Genomic DNA, 27,737 nt, shown 5'->3' with positions numbered 1-27,737 from the left:
CATAGGTAGTGTTGAGGATTCCAGGGCTTTGGATTGGGGGAAGAACCACAAGAGAAAGAAGGGCCTGATGGAGAAACCATGATAGGTAAGGTGAGTCATGAAAATGTGGCCCTAAGGGTTGACCAATTGGACTTTTTTTTAGTTAATGTTTTATGAATCCTTTTATTTTGCTGATGTTACTATTTTATATATACGAATGTACATACAGATTCACAGGCAGAAGAATGAGAAGGCCATTGGGCCTGGCTTGGATTTTCAAAAACCTCAAGCCCTACACCCAGTAAGAGATACCAGAACTGTAGGATACCTAACAAGGAAAGCTACAGATCAGGTGTGGAACCAGACCAAGTGGATGAAGTATGTTACAGTCAGCAAATCCAAAAGGAATTGGAAATATGAAGAATATTTTGACATCAGACATGGAAATGATGAATTTGGGGTTTACTCTGCAGGTTTTTAGTATAACTTTGGTCCAGTATTTCCTACTATATTTCCTTTCCTTCCCCTTTGACAGTAATATATATCTGGGCCAATTGGACTTAAGAGCATCCCAGATTGAAGTATAGTAAGTAATTTCTCAATGTTATACATAGGAAAATAAATTTTAATAGCATAGACAGCAGATATCTACCAAGCTCTTGTGATGTTTAAGGTTCATTGTAAATAATCAAAATTGCTTGTCTTTTATCTAGGATCTGAAAGATCAAGGCTGGGTAGAAATTCCAGATGGGGATTAAAATTTTCTGTAATACATGTTTGGTATGCACCTTTAAGATAAAATTAGTTGGCAGAAGGAAACAGCCATATTTGAAAGTGACATCTAATTGAGGTGCAGACAAAATGATACAACAGAGAAAGTTTATAGAGAAAGAGCCAGGTAGGATGTGCCCAACTCTCATGACAATAGGACAGAAAAGAGAAGCTATTTAAGAGTAGCGCAAGGAGAGTCAGTCAGTTCTGTGTAGAGCATTTGAGTGAGCTTGGAGGCAGTGCAGCGAGTGCAGTGCAGTGGAGTTGAGTTCATTTATAAGTTCATGCAGTTCAGTGCAGGTCAGTAGAGGAACTTGAAGCCAGAGAATGAGAAGCCAAATGATTAGAACATATTTCCAGAATTAGTTTCAGGCCAATCAGGGCCATTCAGTAAGAAATTCAGGGAAGCCAGATTGAGTCAATCAGTTTGGAAAGTACTTTGTGTCAAAATAGCTGAATTGGACCAGCCAGCCAGAATTCAGAGAAAACTAGAAACGTAAGAGTCTTCAACATTAAGCATGCAAGACAGCAATTACATCTGATGAATAAAAGTTACATTTACATAGAAAATAGCAAAATACAAGGTACAAGCTATATGAGTTCAATTTAACAATGAATTTTATTTAATTCCATATAAATGCATATGTATATATGGCATGTGTTGGAAGTAAGTTGTAAATGTACCCATGTATATGTGCAGATATATATGCATCTAAGCATTAATATCTTACATAAATCAGTGATATTAGTTCTTTTGGGTTAACTTGAGATTTTAAATTAAAGTTCTTCAAAATAGTAGGGCAGAATAAAAATAATGTCATTTGAGCCAGATCCTCTCTTACACAAATCCATTTTCCTGTAAAAAAAATATACAATTAACCCCTTCTACTTGACAGGAACAACCAGTGTGATTGCAGCTCTAACAAAGAGAATGGCAAATAGATTCTTTGAGAAATGAACTTCAAAAGGCCAATTACTGAATTGGAGTGATGCTCAGTGGTTAATAATACAGGCTGATCAAACCCAGACAATATTGCTGATGCCAAGAAGTGAATGCTGACAGGAGCTTGATATACCTGTATCCTGCAATGCTCTGCCAGAGTATGATAAATACAGAGGCAAATGCTGACAGCCAACCACTGAACTGAGAATGGGGTCCCCATTGGAGGAGTTAGAAATAGAATCGAAGGAGCTGAAGAGGTTTGCAACCACATAAGAAAAACAATATCTACCAACCAGAGTTCCCAGGGACTAAACTACTACCGAAAGAGTATACATGGACAGACCCATGGCTCCAGCTGCATATGTAGGAGAGGATGGCCTTGTTGGGTGCCAATGAGAGGAGAAGTCCTTGGCCCTGCCAAAGTTGGATCCCCCAATGTAAGGGAATGTCAGGGTAGGGAGGTAGGAAGGTGTGAGAGGTGGATGGGGGAACATCCTCATAGAAGAAGGGGAGGGGAATGGAATAGGGGCTTTATGAAATGAGAAAGGGGATAACATTTTAAATGTAAATTTAAAAATATCCAATAAAAGAGAAACCAGAGGAGACTACTCTCTGCCCACAATTCTGACTCTAGAGGAAAACACCTAGTGCCATCTGGGCCCCCTGCACACAGGGATCCAGGAGCAGTCAGGGCTAATGCACATGCCTACAGGAGGGACAACCATTGTCAGAAACAGCAATACAAGGTAACACCAGAGACAACCTGATGGCGAGAGGCAAGTGCAGGAGCCCAAGCAACAGAAACCAAGACTGGATGATACCATCAGAGCCCAATTCTCCCACCAAAGCAAACACTGAATATCCAAACACACCAGAAAAGCAAGAACTAGATTTCAAATCATATTTTATCATGATGATGGAGGACTTTAAGGTCATAAATAACCCTTAAGGAAACACAGGGCAACAAAAGTAAACGACTAGAAGCCCTTGAAGAGGAAACACAAAAATCCCTTAAAAAACTATGGGAAAAAACAAACAAACAGGAGAAGGAAATGAACAAAACCATCCAGGAGTTAAAAATGGAAATAGAAACAATAAAGGAAGCACAAAGGGAGACAACCCTGGAGATAGAAAAACTAGGAAAGAGATAAGGAGTCAGAGATGCGAGCATCACCAACAGAATACAAGAGATAGAAGAAAGAATCTCAGGAGAAGAAGATTCCATACACAACTACCAAAGATAATGTAAAACAGAAAAGGTTACTAGCCCAAAACATTCAGGAAATCCAGGACACAATGAGAAGATCAAGTCAAAGGATAATAGGTATAGAAAAGAGTGAAGACTCCTGACTCAAAGGACCAGTAAATATCTTCACAAAATCATAAAAAAAATTCCCTAACCTAAAGAAAGAGATGCCCATAAACATACAAGAAGCCTACAGAACTCCAAATAGATTGGACCAGAAAAGAAACTCCTCCCGTCACATAATAGTCAAAACACCAAATGCACAAAACAAAGAATATTAAAAGGAGTAAGGGGAAAGGGTCAAGTAATGTATAAAGGCAGAGTTATCAGAATTACACCAGACTTCTCACCAGAGTCTATAAAAGCCAGAAGGTCCTAGACAAATGTCATAAAGACCATAAGAGGACACAAAAGCCAGCCGAGATTACTATATCCAGCAAAAACCTCAATTAACATAGATGGAGAAACCAAGATATTCCATGATAAAACCAAATTTACAAAATATCTTTCTACAAATCCAGCCCTACAAATGAAAATAAATGGTTAACCCCAACATAATGAGGCAAATTACACCCTAGAAAAAGTAAGAAACGAATCTTTTTTCTGAAAAGCAAAGAGAAGAGAAGCACACAAACATAATTTCACCTCCAAATATGAAGATAACAAGAAGTCACAATTACTGTTCCTTATTATCTTTCAATAACAATGGACTAAATTCTACAATAAAAAGACAGATTAACAAACTGGATACACAATGAGGATCCAGAATTTTCCTGCATGCAAAAAACACACCTGTGAGACAAAGACAGACATGACCTCAGTGTAAAGGGCTGTAAAACAACTTTCCAAGCAAATGGTCTGAAGAAGCAAGCTGGAGTAGTCATTCTAATATCAAATAAAATCGATTTTCAAACAAAAGCCATCAAAAAAGATGAGGAAGGACACTTCATATTCATCAAAGGAAAAATCCACGAAGATGAACTTTCAATCCTAAATATCTATGCTCCAAATACGAGGGCACCTACAGACATAAAAGAAACCTTACTAAATCTCAAAGCACACATTGCACCTCACACAATAATAGTAGGAGATTTCAACAACCCCACTCAAATCAATGAACAGATCATGGAAACAGAAATTAAACAGAGACATAGACAGACTACCACAAGTTATGAACCAAATGGACTTAACAGATATTTATAGAATATTCTATCCTAAAACAAAAAGATATACCTTCTTCTTACTACCGCATGGTACTTTCTCCAAAATTGACCATATAATCAGTCACAAAACAGGCCTCAACAGATACAGAACGATAGAAGTAATCCCATGTATCCTATCAGACCACCACAGGCTAAAGCTGGTCTTCAATAACAATAAGTGAAAAATGCCCACATATACATGTAAGTTGAACGATGCTCTACTCAATGATAACCTGGTCAAGGAAGAAATAAAGAAAGAAATTAAAGACTTCTTAGAATTTAATGAAAATGAAGGTACAACATACCCAAACTTATGGGACACAATGAAACCTATGCTAAGAGGAAAAATCATAGCTGTGAGGGTCTGCAGAAAGAAACAGGAGAGAGCAATCATGACAGTTAATGTGCCATCCTCCCTATGTTGGGCCCTTTCTGTGTGTTCTTTTATAGCATCCTTCTTATTTTGATCTAACACTGCAGTTACTATTAGTGAGACTTTGCTAAAGAGCCTTTCTACCACTCACTCTTTCTTTCTTTGTACTATAATGAAGGAACAAAACTATCTTGAGACATTCTTTTAATTTATTACCACTTTCCTTATGACCAAAAAAGGACAATGTGTCAGTTTTTGCTATAGATAAATGATAAATAGATAGATGATAGATAGATAGATGATAGATAGATAGATAGATAGATAGATAGATAGATAGATAGATAAATGATAGATTCCCAGAACTCAGGTGTTAGTGTAGAGAGATATGTATGACAGAAGAGATTACCTATACCCTCAAGGAAAGGGCTTTAGGGAGAAATCCATTATATGGGAATGAAGCATATCTGGAACTTGGGTGGCACAGAAACAAATCCATTGGCAACTGGGTTGGTATCAAGTTCTTTCAGATCAACTGGAGATTTCAGGTTAAAATTCTGTAAAATGGTGGTCAGGAATAAAAATAATTCTGTTTGAGCCAGACCCTCTCCCACACAAATTCGTTTTCCTGCAAATAAAAAAATACAGAATGTAATTAACTCCTTGTACTTGACTGGGATAAGAACTGTGCTCACAACTATAATAATAGACAATCTATGTCTCTCTTTGATATGGATGGATGGATGGATGGATGGATGGATGGATGGATGGATGGTCATTTGGATGGACAAATATAAAAATGATAGACATATTTTTCTCCATGTCTAATACAAGGAAACACAGTATTAAAGTAACTGTATAAAAAGCTTGAGTGGGTGAAATAGCTACTCTGAACACTGTACGTCCCATCAACACAATGACAACAAAGCAACACTTATTTAACTGCTCCTGGAAGTGAGTAGCCCTGGTAAACCCTGGAATTTAATGGAGGACAAAAGGAGAGCTGGTGTGCTCCAGAGAATATGAAGTATTCAAGAATCAGCTTACCACTGTTTTGGAAACAAATACCAGGATAATTTAAAAGACTATCATCAAAGGGAAAAAGGGGAGAAGAGAAAGTGGGGCAACATAGACAGAAGGCTCCACCCAAATAAAAAATGGTTTAAATAAGCAGATAACCAAAACCTTCCTAACCAAGGAACTTTACAGGAAACCTTCACATATCTCTTAGCAAATACTCAGAGTACTATTGCCAGCAGCCATCTTGAGAATAATCCTAAATTATAAAACTTAAACTTCTCTGGAGACTAGAATACCTGATATCATTACAAACTGAGTCACTACAGATGGACAGTTCACAGCTATAACTGGACAGGTAGTTGTCACCAGAGACAGTTGCTTAGAAAAGAATGTGTAATGTGTACTGAATACAATATGTCATCCATTGACTCATATATTCGATTAAATATATAGTCCATAATTGTCAATGCTGTTTTATAATGTGGAAACTTTAGTAGGTAGAAACCTAGGATTGAAACTCAGTCACTGAAGATGTATCTTGAATGTTTATAGTCTCTCTAGCTTCCACCAGGCCATCTGTTTCATGTTCAGCCACAATGTGAAGTGTATGTTTCCAGCCACCCCAGTGCCACATATTTCCAGTTCCCCAAGCCTCCTACCAAGTAGCAAGGGCTAGGAAACCATCATTTCTTTGAACAAACTGGGGCTTCTGTGTCATGTCTCTTCTTCCACTTTAGACTATCCTCCCTCAAATCTTAAGCCAAAATAAGTCCTTATACTGCTTAACTGGCATTTGTACACAAGAACAAGAAAAATAACTTGTACAGAATACTGGTACCAAGGTGTGGGCTATCATGATACTGGCAGCCTTCCTCACAAGTGCAAGGTGTCCTACTGTCTAGGAAAATAGTTTTATATCTAGACACACAATCCAACCACACTATGATATAGTTGATGAGTTTGGAAAAAATAGGTCAACATTCTAAAGGCCCACTAATGTGGGTCTGAAGATATGTCTTGCCTCAGAGAAAGTGCATGGGTATTGAGAATAATGATCAGATAAAATCTAATCTACTAACCCAGAAGAAAATACATGTAAGTTTCAAGGGATGCATACAAGTTAGTCTGTGTTACCCAGATTTTTTTTTGAAATCCAAATATAATTACATCATTGACTCCTTCCCTTTACTTTCTGTAAACTTCTCCATGCCCTGCTTACTCCCTCTCAAGTCCATGATCTTTTACTGTGTTATTGTTACATGTAAATGTTAAAATATGTATATACATATACATATATATAATTAAACGTATACGTAACATATATACATAGATATAAAAACATACCATGCTGACTCCATTAATGTTACTTGTTTGTATATGATTTAAAAGCTAACAAGTTAGTAATTTAAAAACAATTAGGAGGCTCATCAATGGGGACAAAGTTTTTCCCCACTCTTGGCATTCTTTAGCTGTCTGTGGTACTTTGTTTAGGAATGGAGCCCCAAGAGATTTCCCTTTTTCATGCTAGCATACCTATTGGTGCTGTACATGCTCAGATATTGTTAGGCAGCAGTATTACTGAGATATAATGGGTCGAATTTTCCTGTCACTTCTAGGAGACACAATTTCATAAGGAAAGGAGGCAACCAATATTCCTACCTATCTATGATATTGATGATCTACAATAATACCAAGCATGTCAAAATATCTCTATGGGTTCAATAGTGACAACACATATCTTATTGGTAAACAGTGGCTGTCTTGTCAGGAGCCATAACGGACAAGCTAATAACTAGCAGGTGATCATCCTGGGCTGGCCAGCCTTGGATTATTATATAATCTGTGACTGGTTTGCCCTTATGAAGCAAGGCTGTAAGAGACTCATTTTAGGAAAGATGTCTACTATTAAAATGCTTTTCCTGTTGTTATTATTAAACATATACAACAATCATTAAGTAATAGCACACCCCTTTGGAGCAGATCTCTGTGATCAATGAAAATGTACTGTCTCGTAGTGCTGCCATATAGACAAATAGATCACTTCTTAAGTCTTAATGATAATCCTATAAGAATTCCTAAATTATATCAGTGATTGTTAAGCTCTTTTATAGTGGGACTGCTATTAAGTCTTTTTCTGATAGTCAAAACTGCAGTAAGAACTCTGCCAGTCTCCCAAGTGGCAACAGTTAATTGTTCCTAGTAACCAGACTTTCTCCTACTCAGAACACATTCTAAGAGGTTGTAAAACAATTAACCAACAATCATAAAAAAGGGAACTAATGATTTATTATAAGTGCTAGGACAGCGGATAAAATATTGACTGGGTTTATCTATACAAAGCTTCACTAATAACTTAGTTATGATTTTGAATCTTCAGTGAACCGTGGAGCTGTGACAGGTGATGGATGGTTGGCAACATAATTACTGCTGATAGATATGCATGTAAATATTCTCTGTTTTAACTTCTATTTCAATTTATGATTTGAATTTTCATATTAACTTGTAATGAACTTTATAACATGTGATCATGTTTTCTGTAAGATATTTAAATGCTGAAGACTGAGCTCAAGAGTCAAGGACTGAGCTGGAGGGGACTGAGTCAGGACTGAGTGAAGTAGAACTGAACTGAATTGAGCTAGGAGAACTGAGCTAAAAAGATCTGGGCTGAGAAGAAATGCAGAGTGGAATAACTTAGAGACTACAGGTAACATATGAGAGAAATGTGCAGAATGCAAATGGAAAAAGGCAAATGAAGAAGCTGGGGAGAGCAGAAGGAGCAGGCAGGTTTTTCCTTACCATGGAACAAAACAGGTCATTTCTCAATAGCAATGCAGGCTTAGTCTTATTAAAAGGAATATGTCTTTTCTCTTACAAACTTGGGTTTAAGTAATTTAGCATTAAAAGGGTAGAAGCTATTTCTTTCCCTATGCAATAAAGATTAAAGCTCATCTTTCATACAGAATGAATGAGTTCTTTCTGTACTGGGGCTTGGTCTTTTGCTCCATATGCATATGCAAGTATGGATGTCTGAGTAAGTATGTAATTGTGAGAATGTATGCATGTGTATGTGTAAGAATGTAACTGTGAGAATGCATGTAGGCTGAGTCCTACTATTTTGAGTCTAAATGTATAAATACTACATATATGAAAGTATATACATTTATGCATATTTGCCTATGTAAAAGTTTTTCCTTCTGCAAGTGCTAGTCACTTCTCTTGGTTCAATAGAACTTTATTGCTCCAAACTTACGCCTAGCATGAAAAGCAAGAAGCATAGGGACAAAAGGGAAAAGGCTCTGAAAATTTATCCTCTACTTTATCTCCTGATGTCCTAGAATGAGGTGCTAAATGCCAGAGACTGAAGTTTCTGGCCTCAGAGGAAAACAAAAGGCTTGTCAGTTACAATAGCAGAGCATAGTGACTTAGATATAAATAAGTAAATCAGCTACAGTAACATAGTAACTTAGACTTAGCTAAGAAAACATATTATTATACAGCAACCCTAAATATCTCCTAAGAAGAGTTTTAAACCCATATCTCTTAAGAGAAAGTCTTACCCTCTGCCAACGCTCTTCCCCCTCTGCTGCCTCAAGAAGAACCAACAATAAAGAAGACTAATGCTGCAGCTGGCCCCCCAGCACTGAATAATTGGTCTTTTTAAAAATTTTCTTCTCCATTGTTATTAAATTGGGTATTTCATATTTACATTACAAATGTTATTCCCTTTCCTTGTTTCCAGGTAAACATACCCCTAAACCCTTCCCTTCCCTTCTATATGGGTGTTCCAATCCCATCCTCCCCATATTGCAACCCTCCTCCCAAAAATCCCATTCACTGTGGGTTCAGACAAGGCAGGACCAAGGGCTTCCCTTTCCACTGGTGCCCTTACTAGGCTATTCATGGCTACATAGGCAGTTGGAGTTCAGGGTCAGCCCATGTGTAGTCTTTGGGTAGTGGCTTAGTCCCTGGAAGCTCTGGTTGGTTGGCATTGTTGTTCATATGGGGTCTCGAGGCCCCTCAAACTGTTTCAGTCCTTTCTCTGAATCCTTCAACAAGGGTTGAGTTCTCAGTTCAGTGCTTTGCTGCTGGCATTCACATATGTATTTGCCATATTTTGGCTGTCTATCAAGACAGATCTACATCTGGTCCCTGTAAGCTTGCACTTCTTTCATTCATCCATTGAATCGAGTTTGGTGGCTGTATATGTATGGGCCACATGTGGGGCAGGCTCTAAATGGGTGTTCCTTCAGTCTCTGTTCAAAACTTTACCTCCATATCCCCTCCCAAGGATATTCTTGTTCCCCTTTTAAATAAGGAGTGAAGCATCCACATTTTGCTGATCCTTCTTGAGTTTCATGTGTTCTGTGCATTTAGGGTAATTTGAGCATTTGGGCTAATATCCACCTATCAATGAGTGCATACCATGTGTGTTTTTCTGTGATTGGGTTACCTCACTCAGGATGATACTTTCCAGTTCCATCATTTTGCCTATGAAATTCATAAAGTCATTATTTTTGATAGCTAAGTAGTATATTCCATTGTGTAGATGTAACACATTTTCTGTATCCATTCCTCTGTTGAAGGACATGTGGGCTCTTACCAGCTTCTGGCTAGTATAAATGAGGCTGCTGTTAACATAGTGATGCATATGTCTTTGTTATGCACTGGGGCATCTTTTGGGTATATGCCCAAGAGGAGTATAGATGGGTCCTCAGGTAGTTCAATATCAAGTGATCGGAGGAAGCTCCAGACTGATTTCCAGAATAGTTGTACCAGCCTGCAATCCCAGCAACAATGGAGGAGTGTTCCTCTTTCTCCACATACTCACCAACATCTGCTGTCACCTGAGTTTTTTATTTTAGCCATTCTGACTGGTGTGAGGTGGAATCTCAGGTTGTTTTGATTTGCATTTCCCTTATGACTAAAGATGTTGAACATTTCTTTAGGTGTTTCTAAGCTTTTCGGCGTTCCTCAGCTGTGAATTCTTTGTTTAGCTCTGAACCCCATTTTTAACAGGATTATTTGTCTCCCTGCAGTCTAACTTCATGAGTTCTTTGTATACTTTGGATATAAGCCCTCTATCAGGTGTAGAATTAGTAAAGATCTTTTCCCAATTTGTTGGTTGCAGTTTTGTCATAACAACAATGTCCTTTGACTTACAGAAGCTTTGAAGTTTTATGAGATCCCATTCGTTGATTCTTGATCTTAGAGCATAAGCCATTCCAAAAGTTTTGTCCAGTGCCCCATGTGTTCAAGATTCTTCCCCACTTTTTCTTCTATTAGTTTGAGTGGATCTGGTTTGATGTGGAGGTCCTTGATCCACTTGGACTTAAGCTTTGTACAGAGTGATGAGCATGGAATGATCTGCATTCTTTTACATGCTGACCTCCAGTTGAATAAGCACCATTTGCTGAAAATGCTCTTTTTTCCATTGGACAATTTTGGCTCCATTGTCAAAAATCAACTGATCATAGGTGTGTGGGTTGATTTCTGGATCTGCAATTCTATTCCACTGGTCTATCTGTCTGTCTCTATACCAATACTATGCAGTTTTTATCACTATTGCTCTGTAATACTGCTTGAGATAAGGGATAGTGATTTACACAGAAGTCCTTTTACTGTTGAGAATAGTTTTCTCTATACTGGGTTTTTTGTTATTCCATATGAAAGTGCAATTTGTTTTGTCTAACACTATGAAGACTGGGTTGAAATTTTGATGGGGATTGCATTGAATCTGTAGATCACTTTTGGTAAAATGGCCATGTTTACTATATTAATCCTGCCAATCCATGAGTATGGGAGAATTTCCACCTTCTGAGATCTTCTTCACCTTCTTTCTTCAGAGTCCTGACATTCTTCTCATACAGATCTTTCACTTGCTTGGCTAAAGTCACACCAAGGTATTTTAAATTATTTGGGACTGTTATGAAGCATGTCATTTCCCTAATTTCTTTCTCGGCTTGTTTCTCTTTTGTGTAGAGAAAGGCTACTAATTTATTTGAGTTAATTTTATTCCCAGGCACTTTGCTGAAGGTTTTTATCAGGTTAAGTAGTTCTCTGGTGAAACTTTTAGGATCACGTAAGTATTCTACCATATCATATGTAAATAGTGATGTTTTGACCTCTTCCTTTCCAATCTGTATTCCCTTGATCTTCTTTTATTGTCTGATTGCTCTGGCTAGGACATCGAGAACTATATTGAATAAGTAGAGAGAGTGAGCACCCTTGTCTAGTCCCTGATTTTAGTGGAAATGCTTCAAGTTTCTCTCCATTTAGTTTAATGTTACCGACTTGTTTGCTGTATATGGCTTTTACTATGTTTAGGTATGGGCCTTGAATTCCTATTCTTTCCAGGACTTTTATCATGAAGGGGTGTTGAATTTTGTCAAATGCTTTCTCAGCATCTAATGAAATGATCATGTGGTTTTGTTCTTTCAGTTTCTTTATATAGTGGATTACTTTGATGGTGTTCCATACATTAAACCATCCCTGCATGCCTGGGATGAAGCTTACTTGATCATGGTGGATGATTGTTTTGATGTGCTCTTGGATTCAGTTGGCCAGATTTTTATTGAGTATTTTTGCGTCAATATTCATAAGGGAAATTGGTCTGAAGTTCTCTTCCTTTGTTGGGTCTTTGTGTGGTTTAGGTATAAGAGTAATTGTGGCTTCATAGAAGGGGTTCGGTAGCACTCCATCTGTTTCAATTTTGTGGAATAGTTTGGATAGTATTGGTACGAGGTCTTCTATGAAGGTCTGATAGAATTCTGCAGTGAACGTGTCTGGACCTAGGCTCTTTTTGGTTGGGAGACCTTTAATGACTGCTTCTATTTCGTTAGGAGTTATGGGGTTGTTTAAATGGTTTATCTGTTCCTGATTTAACTTCAGTACCTGGTATCTGACTAGGAAATTGTCCATTTCCTGCAGATTTTCAGGTTTTGTTGAATATAGGCTTTTGTAGTAGGATCTGATGACTTTTTGAATTTCCTCTGATTCTGTAGCTATATCTCCCTTTTCATTTCTGATTTTGTTAATGTGTTCACACTCTGTGTCCTCTCTTTAGTCTGACTAAGTGTTTATCTATCTTGTTGATTTTCTCAAAGGACCAACTTTTGGTTCTGTTGATTCTTTCTATGGTCCTTTTTGTTTCTACTTGGTTGATTTCAGCTCTGAGTTTGATTATTTCCTGCCTTCTGCTCCTCCTGGGTGTATTTGCTTCTTTTTGTTCTAGAGCTTTTAGGTGTGCTGTCAAAATGCAGATATATGCTCTCTCCTGTTTCTTTCTGCAGGCACTCAGAGCTATGAGTTATCCTCTTAGCACAGCTTACACTGCGTCCCATAAGTTTGGGTATGTTGTACCTTCATTTTCATTAAGTTCTAAGAAGTCTTTAATTTCTTTTTTTTTATTTCTTCCTTGACCAGGTCATCATTGAGTAGAGCATTGTTCAACTTCCATGTATATGTGCGTGTTCTTCCCTTATTGCTATTGAAGACCAGCTTTAGCCCGTGCTGGTCTGATAGGACGCATGGTATTATTTCTATCTTTCTGTATCTGTTGAGGCTTGTTTTTGACCAATTACATGGTCAGTTTTGGAGAATGTACCATGAGGTGGTGAGAAGAAGGTATATTCTTTTGTTTTAGGATAGAATACTCTATAAATATCTGTTAAGTCCATTTGGTTCATGACTTCTCTTAGTCTGTCTATGTCTCTTTTAATTTCTGTTTTCCTTTCCTGTCCATTGATGAGAGTGGGATGTTGAAATCTCCTACTATTATTGTGTGAGGTGCAATGTGTGTTTCAGCTTAGTAAGGTTTCTTTTATGTATGTAGGTGACGTTGTACTTGCAAAATAGATATTTAGGATTGAGAGTTCATCTTGGTGGATTTTACCTTTGATGAATATGAAGTGTCCTTCCTTATCTTTTTTGATGACTTTTGGTTAAAAATCAATTTTATTCGATATTAAGATGGCTACTCCAGCTTGCTTCTTCAGGCCATTTGCGTGGAAGGTTGTTTTCCAGCCTTTTACTCTGAGGTAGTGTCTGTCTTTTTCTCTGAGGTGTGTTTCCTGTAGGCAGCAAAATGTTGGGTCCTCATTTCATATTCAGTTTGTTAATCTGTGTCTTCTTATTGGGGAATTGACTCGATTGATGTTGAGACATATTAAGAAATAGTGATTGTTGCTTCCTGTTATATTCATGTTTGAATGTGAGATTATGTTTGTGTGCTTTTCTTTGTTTTGTTGCAAAATGATTAATTTCTTGCTATTTTCTAGGGTGTGGCTTACCTTCTTGTGTTGGGGTTAACCATTTATTATCCTTTGTAGGGCTAGATTTGTAGAAAGATATTGTGTACATTTGGTTTTGTCATGGAATATCTTGGTTTCTCCATCTATGTTAATTGAGAGTTTTGCTACATACAGTAACCTTGGCTGGCATTTTGTTCTCTTATGTCTGTATGACATCTGTCCAGGATCTTATGACTTTCATAGTCTCTGGTGAGAAGTCTGGTGTAATTCTGATAGGTCTGCCTCTATATGTTACTTGACCTTTTTCCCTTACTGCTTTTAATATTTTTTCTTTGTTTTGTGCATTTGGCGTTTTAGCTATTATGTGACAGGAGGAGTTTATTTTCTGGTCCAATCTATTTGGAGTTTTGTAGGCTTCCTGTATGTTCATGGACATCTCTTTCTTTAGGTTAGGGAAGTTTTCTTCTATGATTTTGTTGAAGATATTTCCAGGTCCTTTGATTTGGGAATCTTCAATCTCTTCTATACCTATTATCCTTAGGTTTGATCTTCTCATTGTGTCCTAGATTTCCTTTATGTTTTGGGCCAGTAGCTTTTTCTCTTTTACATATCTTCGGCTTTTGTGTTGATGATTTCTATAAAATCTTCTGCTCCTGAGATACCCTCTTCTATCTCTTGCATTCTGGTGGTGATGTTTGTATCTGCCGCTCCTTGTCTCTTCCTTTGGTGTTCTATTTCCAGGGTCGTCTCCCTTTGTGCTTCCTTTATTGCTTCTATATACATTTTTAATTCCTTCACCTGTTTGATTGTGTTTTCCCATAATTCTTTCATGGATTTTTGTGTTTCCTCTCTATAGGTTTCTGCTTGTTTATTTGTGTTTTCCTGCATTTCTCTAAGGGAATTCTTCATGTCTTTCTTGAAGTCCTCCATCATCATGACCAAATGTGATTTTCAATCCAGATCTTGCTTTTCTGGTGTGTTTGGATATTCAGTGTTTGCTTTGGTGGGAGAATTGGTCTCCCATGATGCCATATAGTCTTGCTTTCTGTTGCTTGGGTTCCTGAGCTTGTCTTTTGCCATCATGTTGTCTCTGGTGTTACCTTGTTCTGCTATTTCTGACAGTGATTAGACCATCCTATAGGCCTGTTTGTCAGGAGTGCTGTAGACCTGTTTTCCTGTTTTCTTTCAGCCAGTTATACAAACAGGGTGTTCTGCTTTCCGGCATGTAGTCATTCCTGTCTCCTGGTCTTCAAGTGTTCCTGTGGGCATGTGTCCTGAGGCCACTTTGCAGGTCACTTGGAGCAGAAATGTTAGTCGTACCTATAGTCTCAGACCTGAAGCCGCTCCTAGTAGCTGGGTTTCAGCTCTCAGTGAGGGCATCATCCAGAAGGGCCTGTCCCACCTTCTCTTGTGTCCCTGTGCACAGAGGGCACAGATGATGCTATGTGTTTTCCTCTAAAGTTGGGAATGTGGGCAGAAAGTAGTCTCTTATGGCTTCCCAGGTGTGTCTGCCCCTCTGAAGGTCTAGCTCCCTCCCATGTGATTTGGGTGCAGGGAGCTGTTTGACTGGGTCCATTCAGACACGGGAGCATTCTGGACCACAGCCTGGACCACAGAGTTCCTGCAGCTTGAGTGCCCCCCTTCTTCCTGTTCCCAGAGGCCCTATACAGTTTCCTTTTGGGCCAGGGATGTGGGCAAGGGTGGGCAGTACTGGTGGTCTCTCCTGCCCTGCAATCTCAGGAGTGCCCATCTGTCTGGGCGATGAGCTCTCTCTCTCTCTCCCACAGGGTTTGGGAGCAGGGAGCTGTGGGCCGGGATCAGCAAGGTTCAGGCCCCAGTTAGAAACCAGAAGTGTCCGGTCCCAGAGGAATTTTTGTGTCCTGAGTCCACCAGGCTGGTCACTTGGAGCAGAAAAGTTGGTCTTTCCTCTTGTCTCTGGCATGAAGTCGCTCCTCGGAGCTGGGTTTCAGCTCTCAGTGAGGGCAGCAACCAGAAGGGCCTCCCCCACCTTCTCTCAGGACCCTGTGCACTGGGGGGGCATAGATAGTGTTAGACATTTTCCTCTAGAGTCTGGAATGTGGCCAGAGAGTAGTCTCTTCTGGCTTCCCAAGTGTGTCTCTGTCCAATTGTTTTTAAAGTCCCTCCAAGAGGTACTGGAAATGTATTCAACTTCTCTGAGATAGTGAGGTCCTGCTTCTACTTATCTATATTTGCAGATAAGTGTCTTTCTCACATTCATCAAAGAAGTTTGCCTTTGCAACAAAGAAAGACCCTTATATAAAACCATAACTGATAAAAGTTCAAGGAATAATTGAGTATTGGGTGTCCAGCTCCAGCAGAAACATCTACAACATAAGTCCTGCAGGTCAGGCTCAAGGAGCATTGCAAAAGAATAGGTGGAAATATTGTAAGATTCAAAAAGCCCAGGAAATAATTTTGAATACCTGTTGAGAAAGGGAAAAAGTAGTCACTTTTCTTAAACTTGCCATTCTCATCCAGAAAGTGACTAAGATCAAACTTCTCTGGGTTGGGGAATTCTTTATCATCATACAACACAGAAGTCAATGATGCTATGACAGTGGTGCCCTGGAAACAAAAAGAATAGACAAGTCAAGATATAAAAAGGTTACAAAACAATGATCATGGCATAGTAAAAGCTTATGAGCAAATCATACCCAAACAAGGGTACATATACAAGAGTATATCTAGACAGACAAATCATGTAATACACAGGAATGGGTTGGCAGTAGTCCAGTGGCAGTAATCTTGATACAGTGTCCTCCAAATAAGTAATGGTATGTTTTGTTATCAACAGAACACTGTTATGCATCACCATCCACTTCTTTCCTATGCCAGTGTTATTACTGAATCATGCATGCTTGAAATGTGGTTTCAAATGTAAGGTTTTATGTGAAAATTGGAAGTATCTACTCATAGCAGTGTTGCATAAGTAGTATTTGATGAAAGTAAAAATGTCTTGTGGAATAACATGGACAAAACCAAATTATTCAGAGTTTTCCCTGACACACAGTTTATTTGCCTTAATTTTAAAACATAGGTGAGGTCTTTTCATAGTCAAGACAACTGGGGAAAAAACTAAAGAGATGACAGACTTAGAAACTTCGTGATTTTCTAGGAACTTCAATCAGAGACATCAGTTTACTTGAGTATAAACATTGAAACTGCAAAACTGATCAGATGACTCACATAAATGGGATATTCATAAGATGCCAATGAGCTATACCATAGGTTTTATTAAGTACAAAAGAGCAGAACTCCTGTAATGGGGAGATCTAAATATCACCTTAAGACAAGATGTAGGCATATCCACTAACAGCATAGTTAACATGCTCCCGCCCACCTTACAACATGAGAACCGTGTAGTATCTCATTTGTCCATTTTTTCTGCCAAATCTTTAACTGGTAGCAAACTATTAAAGGACAATGACATGCAAGCCAACCCTGAAACAGAGGACATAATTATATGAACTGGAATATTTAATAGGTCAATATATGAATTATGCTAAATGTACCTATATTCTTCTTGGCATTCTGATAAAATCATAGAAGAATCTTCACAGAGACCTATAATCTGAACTTTAAATTTTATTTGAAATGTGAATAGCCAAGATAAATTTGGAAGTCCTACAGAGCCAAAAACTAAGACTTGATCTAAAAATTTACACTCCAGCTCTTACTGGAAATAGCATAAAGTTTATCCAGGTTCCGTACTTAAAGTGTTTGTTATTATGGGGACAGAAAACTGCAATCAACCACTGAGTAAATTCTTAAGAATTCTAGGACAGTCTGATTTTGAATATGCTATCTGTACTTTGGTTGGCTTAATCACCTAAACTCCTTGAAGGTATATATATATATATATATATATATATATATATATATATATATATGTGTGTGTGTGTGTGTGTGTGTGTATACCTATATATATATATATACATATATATATATATGTATATATATATATATATATTCTTTCTCTTTAACATTGATAATCTGAAATTGCAAGATCCAATATCTTGGACCAATGATCTAATGTCACTCACTCATTTGAGATCAAGACCATTAAGGCACAGTGTAGAAGAAGGAAGCTTACCTTGGGAATGAAATAATCTCTGAATTTCATGTCACAGGTCAGTGCATGGGGAAGGCTGGTGGGAAGGAGGTCAATGTATCACTGTATCTCATGCAATACAGCATCAGTGTAGGGCATGTGATGCCTGTCCTGCATGCAAGGGCTCCTGTGTCTGCCAATCACATGGTCAATCTCTTCCTGGACTTTGGCTGTTTCAAGACAGTGAAAAATGACAGAAATGGAAAGAAGTGGCACACTGGTCACAACTCAGGGTTGCTTGCAGGATGCTAGATGAGCGTGCCTGGCAATGTTTTGAAAACATGATATATGCTAATGAAGTGACAGTTGCTATGATATAAATACTAACATTCAATATATTAGGTATCACACTATATAACCCTTATATATAAATTAGCATACTTAAATTTGATATTGATTTCAAATAACGAAAAGAACATTAATTCAAGAAAAATAGCTTTTATAGAAGAAAACTATTAAACAACTATGTTTATACCAAAACAATATAATACATTTAAAAATCATTTTAATGGCATTGTGTGACTGTTTTTACGAAATTTCCAAAGGTATGTAAGACTGTGTAACTTGCTGAGTATGGCCGCATTCTAACAATTTCTCCTGAAATTTATGTTTATATGTAATGACTATTTCATTCTTATCTATCATTGGAGAAATTTAATTCTTCATGTGGGAATTGGGGTTTCATATTTTGTAGATGTGTTAAATATAAACAAATTTCCCTGAGTCTAATTCTCATAGGGCAACTGTGTTCTATTCATTGGTTAAATCTTTGTTACTACATAAAATCTGTGCCCTACCACCACCAGAAAGCATGCAGGAGCTGAACCTAGAGCACCCCCGTGCATTTTTAGCAAATTTACAAGTTGGTCTTCATATAGGGCCCTTAACAAGTGAAATGGAGGGGTGTTTTGGTATTGGTCCTTGTCACTGGAACCCCTTCTCCCTACCTGGACTGCTTGGTTGTGCCTCAGTGGAAAAGGGTATGCCTAGTCTTGCTGGGACTAGATTCCCCAGAGTGGAGTGGGACCCCAGGGGACTCCTCTTTTCTGAGGAGAAGGGGAGGGACCAATTGGGGAGGCACTTACAAAAATGGGACTGGGAAGAGAAGAGGGAGGAGAGGAGAATCTGTGCCTGTTAAGAAAACAATGACTATTTTCATTGTTGATGATACCTTGGACTTAACTCTATTTCTCTTTATCAGTTTAGATTTTTTTCATTTTATTGGAATTATTTTGAAATACTCAAGTAGATGTTTCAAAGTTCAACTGAAACATGTCCAATTATATGTTTTATATTATCAACCACTTATTTCTGCTTACTTCCTTGTTCTCTTCTCACATTTTTATTATCCATCAGTTGTTCTGAAATGATCAGTGAGTTTTTAGGTGTGATGCCCAGCAGCCTCCTTTACATTTCAATCTCCCCATGAGTACTCCAAATTCCTGTAGCCCATTACTTCTTATGACTTTGTGTCAGATATCAGAAATGAAAAGAAAGACATAATGACAGAATCTGATGAAATTTAAAAAAAATCAGATCCTACTACAAAAGCCTATATCCAACAAAACTGGAAAATCTAGACAAATTTTACAATTTGATGGACAAATACCATGTGCTAAAGTTAAATCAGGATCAGATAAACCATCTAAACAACCCCATCACTACTAAAGAAATAGAAGCAGTTATTAAGTCTCCCAACCAAAAAGAGCCCAGGACCAGATGGGATTAGTGCAGAATTCTATCAGACTTTCATAGAAGATCTCATACCAATACTTTTCAAAGTATTCCACAAAAAGAATTTCTTTTCTGGTCCCACCTATTTGGAGTTCTGTAGGCTTCTTTTCTGTTTATTGGTATCTCTTTTTTAGGTTAGGGAAGTTTTCTTCTATCATTTTGTTGAAGATATTTACTGGGCCTTTAAGTTGAGGAACTTCACTATCTTCTATACCTATTATAATGAGGTTTGGTCTTCTCATTGTGTTCTGAATATTTTGGGATAGGAGATTTTTACATTTTACATTTTCTTTGATGTTTGTGTCAGTGTTTTCTATGGTAACTTATTCCCCTGATATTCTCTGTTCTATCTCTTGTATTTGTTGATGATGCTTGCCATCTATGTCTCCTGATCTCTTCCCTATGTTTTCTATCTCTAGGTTGTCTCCCTTTGTGATTTCTTTATTGCTTCTATTTCCACTTTTAGATCATGTAATGTTTTGTTCAATTTTTTTACCTGTTTGGTTGTGTTTTTTGTAATTCCTTAAGAGATTTTTGTATTTCCTCTTTAAGATCTTCTACTTTTTCATCTGTATTCTCATGATGTCTTTAAGGGAGTTGCTTATGTACTTCTTAAAATCCTCTATCATTATCATTAGATGTGATTTTTAAATCCAAATCTTGCTTTTCTGTTTTGTTTGGGTATCCAGAACTTTCTAGGTTAGGAGTATTGGGTTCTGGTGATGTCAAGTAGTCTTGGTTTCTGTTGCTTAAGTTCCTGTGCTAGCCTCTCACAATAAGGGTGTCTCTGGTGTTAGCTGGTCTTGATGTCTCTGACAGTGGCTTGACATTCCTGTAAACCTATGTTTCAGCACTCCTGGAGTCCTGCTTTCTCCTAGTGAAATATGGGTACAGAGAGCTGTGCAGCTGGGTCAGCTCTGGGCCCAGGTAGACACTGGAAGTGTCCTGTCCGAGACTGCTCCTAAATTTGTGTATCCTGAATCCTCCAGGCAGCTGCTCAGAGAAAAAGAGTTAGTCTAACCTCTGTTCTCAGGTGTGTCAGTGCTCCTGGAGACTGGTTTACAGGTCCCGGCACAGGCAGGGAATGGAAAGATCCTCTCCCTGACTGCTCCTAGGTTCCAGTGTCCAGAGGGTTCTAGGCGAGTTCCTCTTGGGGCCAGGAATGTGAGCAGAAGTAGTGGTCTCCCCTGAGCTCCCCTGAGGATTGTCCACATTTCTGAGTGTCCACCTCTCTCCCCCACCAGGTTTGGGTACAGAGAGCTGTGGGCCCAAGTGAGCTCCGTCATTGGTCAATTTTAGTAAGCAACCTCAACTCCTCTGAACTTAAAAGTATTAATTCAGCTTTGAAATTATCATCACCAAAGATCTCCCACCCTGCTGCAGACTCATCTTATTTCAGATCTCTAACTGTGCCTGTAAGTAGATCCTGTGCTCCAGTTCTACCCACACACACCCAGAGACAGTTTGACCCCCAAGAGTTCTGACACCTCCAGGCTCACAGGTGTGTCCCCTACTCCCCAATCCCTGGTCTAGCGGGGCCCCCCTCCCAGGGCCCAGAGGAAGCAGAACCTCCCACCTTGCCAGAGATACAAATACCTTACAATTTGAATCTGTGCTGGGGAGCATATCCTGTACTCCACTTGATCCCCACCCTGCCCAAACCTAGAGAAAGCTTGATTCCCAGGATTTCTGACACCCCCAGGCACACAGGTGAGTCCTTTGCCATACCCCAATACCTAACATAACTGAGAACCCCTCCAAGGCTCAGAGGATGCAAGATCTCCTGCCCTGCTAGAGACATGTACAACTGGGAGCAGATCTTGGGCTATAGTCCCCTTCTGCACATTGTCAACATCCAGAGACAGCTTGACTCTCAGGACTTCTGACACAGTCAAGCACACAGATCAGTCTCTCTAGATTCCCTTCCATACCTAAAGACAATCTGACCCCAAAAAGCACAGTATAACCAGGCTCAAAGGCAGAACAGGCTTCAGTCAGAGACAGCAAGGCCACTTAATATCTGAGATAACCAAATGATGAAAGACAAGCACAAGAATATAAGAAACAGAAACCAATGTTATGTGGCAACATCAAAACCCAATTCTTCCACCACAGCAAGCCCTGGATTCCATAACCCACCTGAAAAGCAAGATTCTGATCTAAAATCCCATCTCCTGAAGATGATAGAGGACCTAATGGAGGAAATAAATAGCTCCCTTAAATAAATACAAGAGAAGACAGGTAAACAGGTAGAACCCCTTAAAGAAGAAACACATAAATGCCATAAATAAATACAGGAAAACACAATCAAATAAGTGAAGGAATTGAACAAAATTGTGCAGGATCTAAAAATGGAAATAGCAACAATAAAAAAATCACAAAGGGAGACAATCCTGGAGACAGAAAACCTAGGAAAGAGGACAGAAATCACAGATACAAGCATCACCAGCAGGATACAAGAGATAGAATCTAAAGAGAATCTAAAGTGTAGAAGGTAGCAAAGAAGATATTGACACAACAGTACCAGGCAAAGGGCAAAAAAGCTCCTAGCCCAAAACATCCAAGAAATTTAGGATGAAAAGACCAAACTGAAGAATAATAGGAATAGAAGAGAGTGAAGATTCCCAACACAGAAGGTGTGTAAACAACTTCAAGAAAATCATAGAAGATAACTTCCCTAACTAAAGAAAGAGATGCCCATAAACATACAAGAAATCTACAGAAACCCAAATAGATTGGATGAGAAAAGAAGTTCCTCTGATCACATAGTAATCAAAACACCAACTGCACAAAACAAAGAATATTAAATCTGGTAAGGATAAAAGGCCAAGTAACATATAAAGGCAGATGTCTCAGAATTACACCATACTTTTCAACAGATACACTAAAAGCCAGAAGGTCTTGAACAGATGTCATACAGACCCAAAGAGAACAAAAATGCCAGCCCAGGCTACCATATCCAGCAAAACACTCAATTACCATAGAAGAAGAAACCATGACAAAACCAAATTTGAACAATATCTTTCCACCAATCCAGCCCTACAAGGGATGACAGAAAAAAATCCCAACACAGGGAGGGAAATTGCACCCAAGAAAAAACAAGAAATTAATCTTCTGTCAAAAAAAACAAAAACAAAAGAAGAGAACCACACAAACAATAAAACCTCCTCTAACAACAAAAATATCAGGAAGCAACAATCATTAGTAGTGAATGTCTCTCAATAGCAATGGGCTCAATTCCCCAATAAAAAGACGTACACTCGCATACTGGTTATATAAATAGGACCAAGCATGTTTGTACATACAGGAAACAATTCTCAGTGATAAGGACAGATACTACCTTAGGGTATGAGGCTGGAAAAAATTTTCCAACATTGGAAATGTAAACAAATAAAATAATCCATTAAATATGGAAGAAAAGAAAAAAGTAATCATCACTTGAGTGTACTTGTGGCAAAATTGCAAAGTTTTTTTCACATGTGTGACATAGTTCAGGTTACTTTCTTACATTTTTTTATTCTCTCTCTCTCTCTCTCTCTCCCTCTCTCTCTCGCTCTCTCTCTCTCTCTCTCTCTCTCTCTCTCTCCCTCCCCCTCTCTCTCTGACTTTGTATGTGTGGTGTGTGTGTGTGTGTGTGTGTGTGTGTGTGTGTGTGTGTGTGTAGTATGTGTATGCATGTGCATGCATTCACATGAGGACATGAATGTGGGTATGTGGATGTGCAGTTTTGCATGTGCTGCAGTGTGTGTATGGAGGAAGACCTATGACATCAAGGAGTCCATTCTCTTCTTCCACTATATACCTGGGAGCAAGGAATGTAGATTTTCAGCAAGAACATTTCCTCATTGAGGCATCTGACTGCTCTTGTTTGTAACTCTTTAATAAAAATTATAGAGATGTTCTTAAAAGAGAAAATTATAGGGCTATCTTGTTGGGCCTAAGTGGGAGAATGAACCTAATCTGCCAGATACTTGATGTGTCAGGGTTGGGGAAAACCTAGAGGGCCTCACCCTCTCAGAAGAGAATGGGAGAGAGGAGGGACTCTGTGAGGGAAGGGCTGGGAGGGGGAGCAGTGTTTGGGTTTGTTAATTGATTAACTACTTAATAAAGATAAGAAAAAATGGCTGAGAGGTTAAGAGAACTTGTTGCTCCTGAAAAGACCTAGATTCATTCCCCATCATTCATACATTGGATCATAACCACGTATAACCTACAGTTCTAGATCTATGATTCCCTCTTCTAACCTCTGTGGGCAATAGGCATGCACATGGTACACAGAAATAAATGTAGGCAAAACATTCATATACATAGAAAAATTTTAATTTAAAAATTTATAGTTCCTCAATAATTTGTTCTTTGTTAAATAATATTTTAGGGAAGCAGATTTCTAAAATAACAGATGTGAAGATTTTTTAGAAATTCTGCCTAAAAGGAGATGTTCTCTCATTAAATTCTAAAACTGATATTTATTTTCTGTAAAAAAAAAGTTTCTATAACAAGAAAAGAATTATAAGAATAAGTAAAAATACCTTCGAGAATGGATCTGCTATTCAGTATAGCTTTTTCCTATTTAAACTAACTTGTATTTTTAAAACAATTTGTACGAACACAATCACTTGCTATGAAATCTATGCACTAAATCTGGACTTTAGAAATCTTTATTTTTTTCTCCTGCCTTGTGTCTTCACTTTTATACAGCATCCCCCTCTGTTATGGACTAAGATATCTCACTTCGGTCCTACTGGAAAATGTAACAGATTGCAGTTCTGCAAAAGATTAAATTGTGAGGCTTCTCTTAGACAAGCAAAATGAAGAACTCAGGGGTATCTTCTAATTTTGTTCTGAAACCACTTGCTTCCCACCTATGTCCTTACCTGTCACTTCTGGATACTTGGGCAGGAGCAGCAGAGAGTACCTCAGGGTTGGACTAGTTGTCTCTGTCCCAGCAGCAAAGAGATCAGATGCTGTGAAGATCAAGTTCTTACAAGTAAACTCCGTCTTTGGGTTGTGTTTTTCCTAGGAATGTTTTGACTGTGTTATCCAGCAAATAATTTGTCAATGTGCATATTAGAGTGAATAAAATTATTTATACATGGAAAGTTTGACCTGACAGACCTTACAGAGTTTAGCAAACGAAGAAACTGGCCTGTGTTCAGGAGATATGTACACCCCCTGCCCTATCTTCCAATCTTACACCAAGTTTCTTGTGTGGAAAATTTTTCATGAGACTCTTTAGTCAGGTGCGACATGAAGCCTACTGCATTCCCAAAAATAGATAAACAAAAGAAATGGTCCCCATTTCCTTTTTGTAAAAAACAGGTTTTACTCATAACATACATAAGGATAAAAAGCAGATGTCCTGTGATATGGGAGCTAGTCATGACGATAAAGGTCTCAATTGTAAATGTAGTAAAGAAAACTGGAAGGTCACTGACTCATCAGGTAAGTATACTGCTTGAATAAGAAAGAAAATCCATTACATAGCTAGCATAAGTGGATATGACGGTGGATCAGAATGGAGAGCTAACAAAACGAAGACCAACAAAGACATTTATGGTGAGTTCCAACAGAATTCAATGGAAACAAGTGGCTTTTCAACAAAATGAAGCCATGAGAGAAGCATTTATTCATATAGGTGCCTTAAAATTAATCTATAATTCCATATCCATGTAAATTCAGTTGAAGTTACACAGTTAAGAAACCTTTCATCCTTAGTACTAATGATTTACTTCTCATGCTACAACGTACACCTTAGATTCCATCTGAAAGCCCTTCACCCATACACAGCTAATATTATAAGATTTGGTATCTTAAAATTCCACCTGCAGATGTTGTAGTTAGTCTGCCTATCTTGAACTGCTTTTCTAAGTTTTGATATATTGTCTACAAAGACAGTATTCATCTCTATTATATGACATGACATTTTTCTGAGAATTTTGGAAATATATCCATTTTATGGACACATTGCATCCTATGAATCTTTAAGGTTATTTTTGTCTACAAAATACGGCCAATATAATCAAATTACTGAACTTTGTAATGTCTGGAATGTTTACTGAAAATTCATATACACATTAGGCACATAAAGTGCTTGTCAAAAATTGCCAGTCTGAACCATTTAAATGTCCCTGTAAACACAGACAATTCATGGAACAAAAAATACTCAAGCAGTCAAATAACTAAATTGGAGTTTTATTAACATTTTACCTGCTCCATTTTGATCAGGAAACAATCAATAAAGTCCCGAGGATTGTTAATATCCAGTGACTCTTTGTGCTGTATTACTTTGGCCAAAAAGTAATGTTTTGCAAAGGCAAATTTTTTAAGTAATTTTCTGTGTCTTCCTGGTAAATAATCAATGATAGCAGGAAAATTATTGCAAATCTACAAAAGAAAATGATAGAAGTTTAAAACACAGAATGCATGTATGTGCAACTTATAGTACAGTATATCTTGGACAGAAAAAGTAAATTCAAATATAAATAATGTTATCCACCCTGATAAGTGAATTTATGCTTTACATAGAAATTTTTGCTTGTAAAAATGTCTAAAAAAGACTTTTAGTAGGGAGCCTTCTGGTATCCATCTGCACCCCAGAGTTAACACTGTGGCACAACTCTGCAGACACAAATGCCTCCCAGAGAGCTGGTCTCTCAGGAGTGTTTTGCCCCTAAGTTCACATGTTAGACAAATATTTTGCTACAAAAAATGGCACAAGAATGACCAACTAGGAGACCACACAGATCAGGAACCACAGAGTAACTGAGGTAAGGCTCTTCCTACCCTCCATCAGCAAGGTAAAAGAGTAAATCTCAGGTGCAAAATTTTCATAGAAAACATTGACACAACAGTCAAAGAAAATGCAAAATGTAAAGAGCTCCTAACCCAAAACATCCAGAAAATCCAGGAAACAACGAGAAGACCAAACCTAATTATAATAGGTATATAAGACAGTGAAGATTCCCAACTTAAAGGGCCAGTAAATATCTTGAACAAAATGATAGAAGAAAATGTCCCTAACCTTAAGAAAGAGATGCCAGAAAGACATACATGGTATGCACTCATTGATAAGTGGCTATTAGCCCAAATGCTTGAATTACCCTAGATCCCTAGAACAAACGAAACTCAAGACGGATGATCAAAATGTGAATGCTTCACTCCTTTTTAAATGAGGAAAAAGAATACCCTTGGCAGGGAAGGGAGAGGCAAAAATTAAAACAGAGACTGAAGGAACACCCATTCAGAGCCTGCCCCACATGTGGCCCATACATATACAGCCACCCAATTAGACAAGATGGATGAAGCAAAGAAGTGCAGACCGACAGGAGCCGGATGTAGATCGCTCCTGAGAGACTCAGCCAGAATACAGCAAATACAGAGGCGAATGCCAGCAGCAAACCACTGAACTGAGAATAGGTCCCCCGTTGAAGGAATCAGAGAAAGAACTGGAAGAGCTTGAAGGGGCTCGAGACCCCAAAAGTACAACAATGTCAAGCAACCAGAGCTTCCAGGGACTAAGCCACTACCTAAAGACTATATATGGACTGACCCTGGACTCTGACCACATAGGTAGCAATGAATATCCTAGTAAGAGCACCAGTGGAAGGGGAAGCCCTGGGTCCTGCTAAGACTGAACCCCCAGTGAAGTAGACTATGGGGGGAGGGCGGCAATGGGGGGAGGGTTGGGAGGGGAACACCCATAAGGAAGGGGAGGGGGGAGGGGGATTTTGCCCGGAAACCGGGAAAGGGAATAACACTTGAAATGTATATAAGAAATACTCAAGTTAATAAAAAAAAAAAAAAAAAAAGAAAGAGATGCCCATGAACATACAAGAGGACTAAAGAAAGCCAAACAGATTGAACCAGAAAATAATACCTAATTCTCACATAATAATCTAACCACCAAATGCAAAAAAAAAATTAAAAGCAGTAAGGGAAAAGGAGTCACTTGTCATATAAATACAGACATGTTAGAAATACAACATAATTCTTACCAGAGATTCTAAAAGCCAGAAGATCCTGGACAGATGTCACACAGAACCTAATAGAACAAAAATACCAACCCAGGCAAAATTCTCAATTAACATGAAT

General features: G+C 38.3%; 1 pseudogene; it reads right to left on the bottom strand.

Annotated features, from left to right (window-relative positions):
• Positions 1-4,926: 4,926 nt before the first annotated feature.
• The window catches only part of Cyp2c66l (cytochrome P450, family 2, subfamily c, polypeptide 66 like), a 49,135-nt pseudogene continuing 26,324 nt past the window's right edge, over positions 4,927-27,737 (bottom strand).

The sequence above is a fragment of the Rattus norvegicus genome, chromosome 1 (assembly GCF_036323735.1).
Source record: "Rattus norvegicus strain BN/NHsdMcwi chromosome 1, GRCr8, whole genome shotgun sequence".
NCBI classification, from domain to species: Eukaryota; Metazoa; Chordata; class Mammalia; order Rodentia; family Muridae; genus Rattus; species Rattus norvegicus.
Note: the sequence above shows the minus strand (reverse complement) of the source record. Positions and strands in the feature narration are given on the sequence as shown.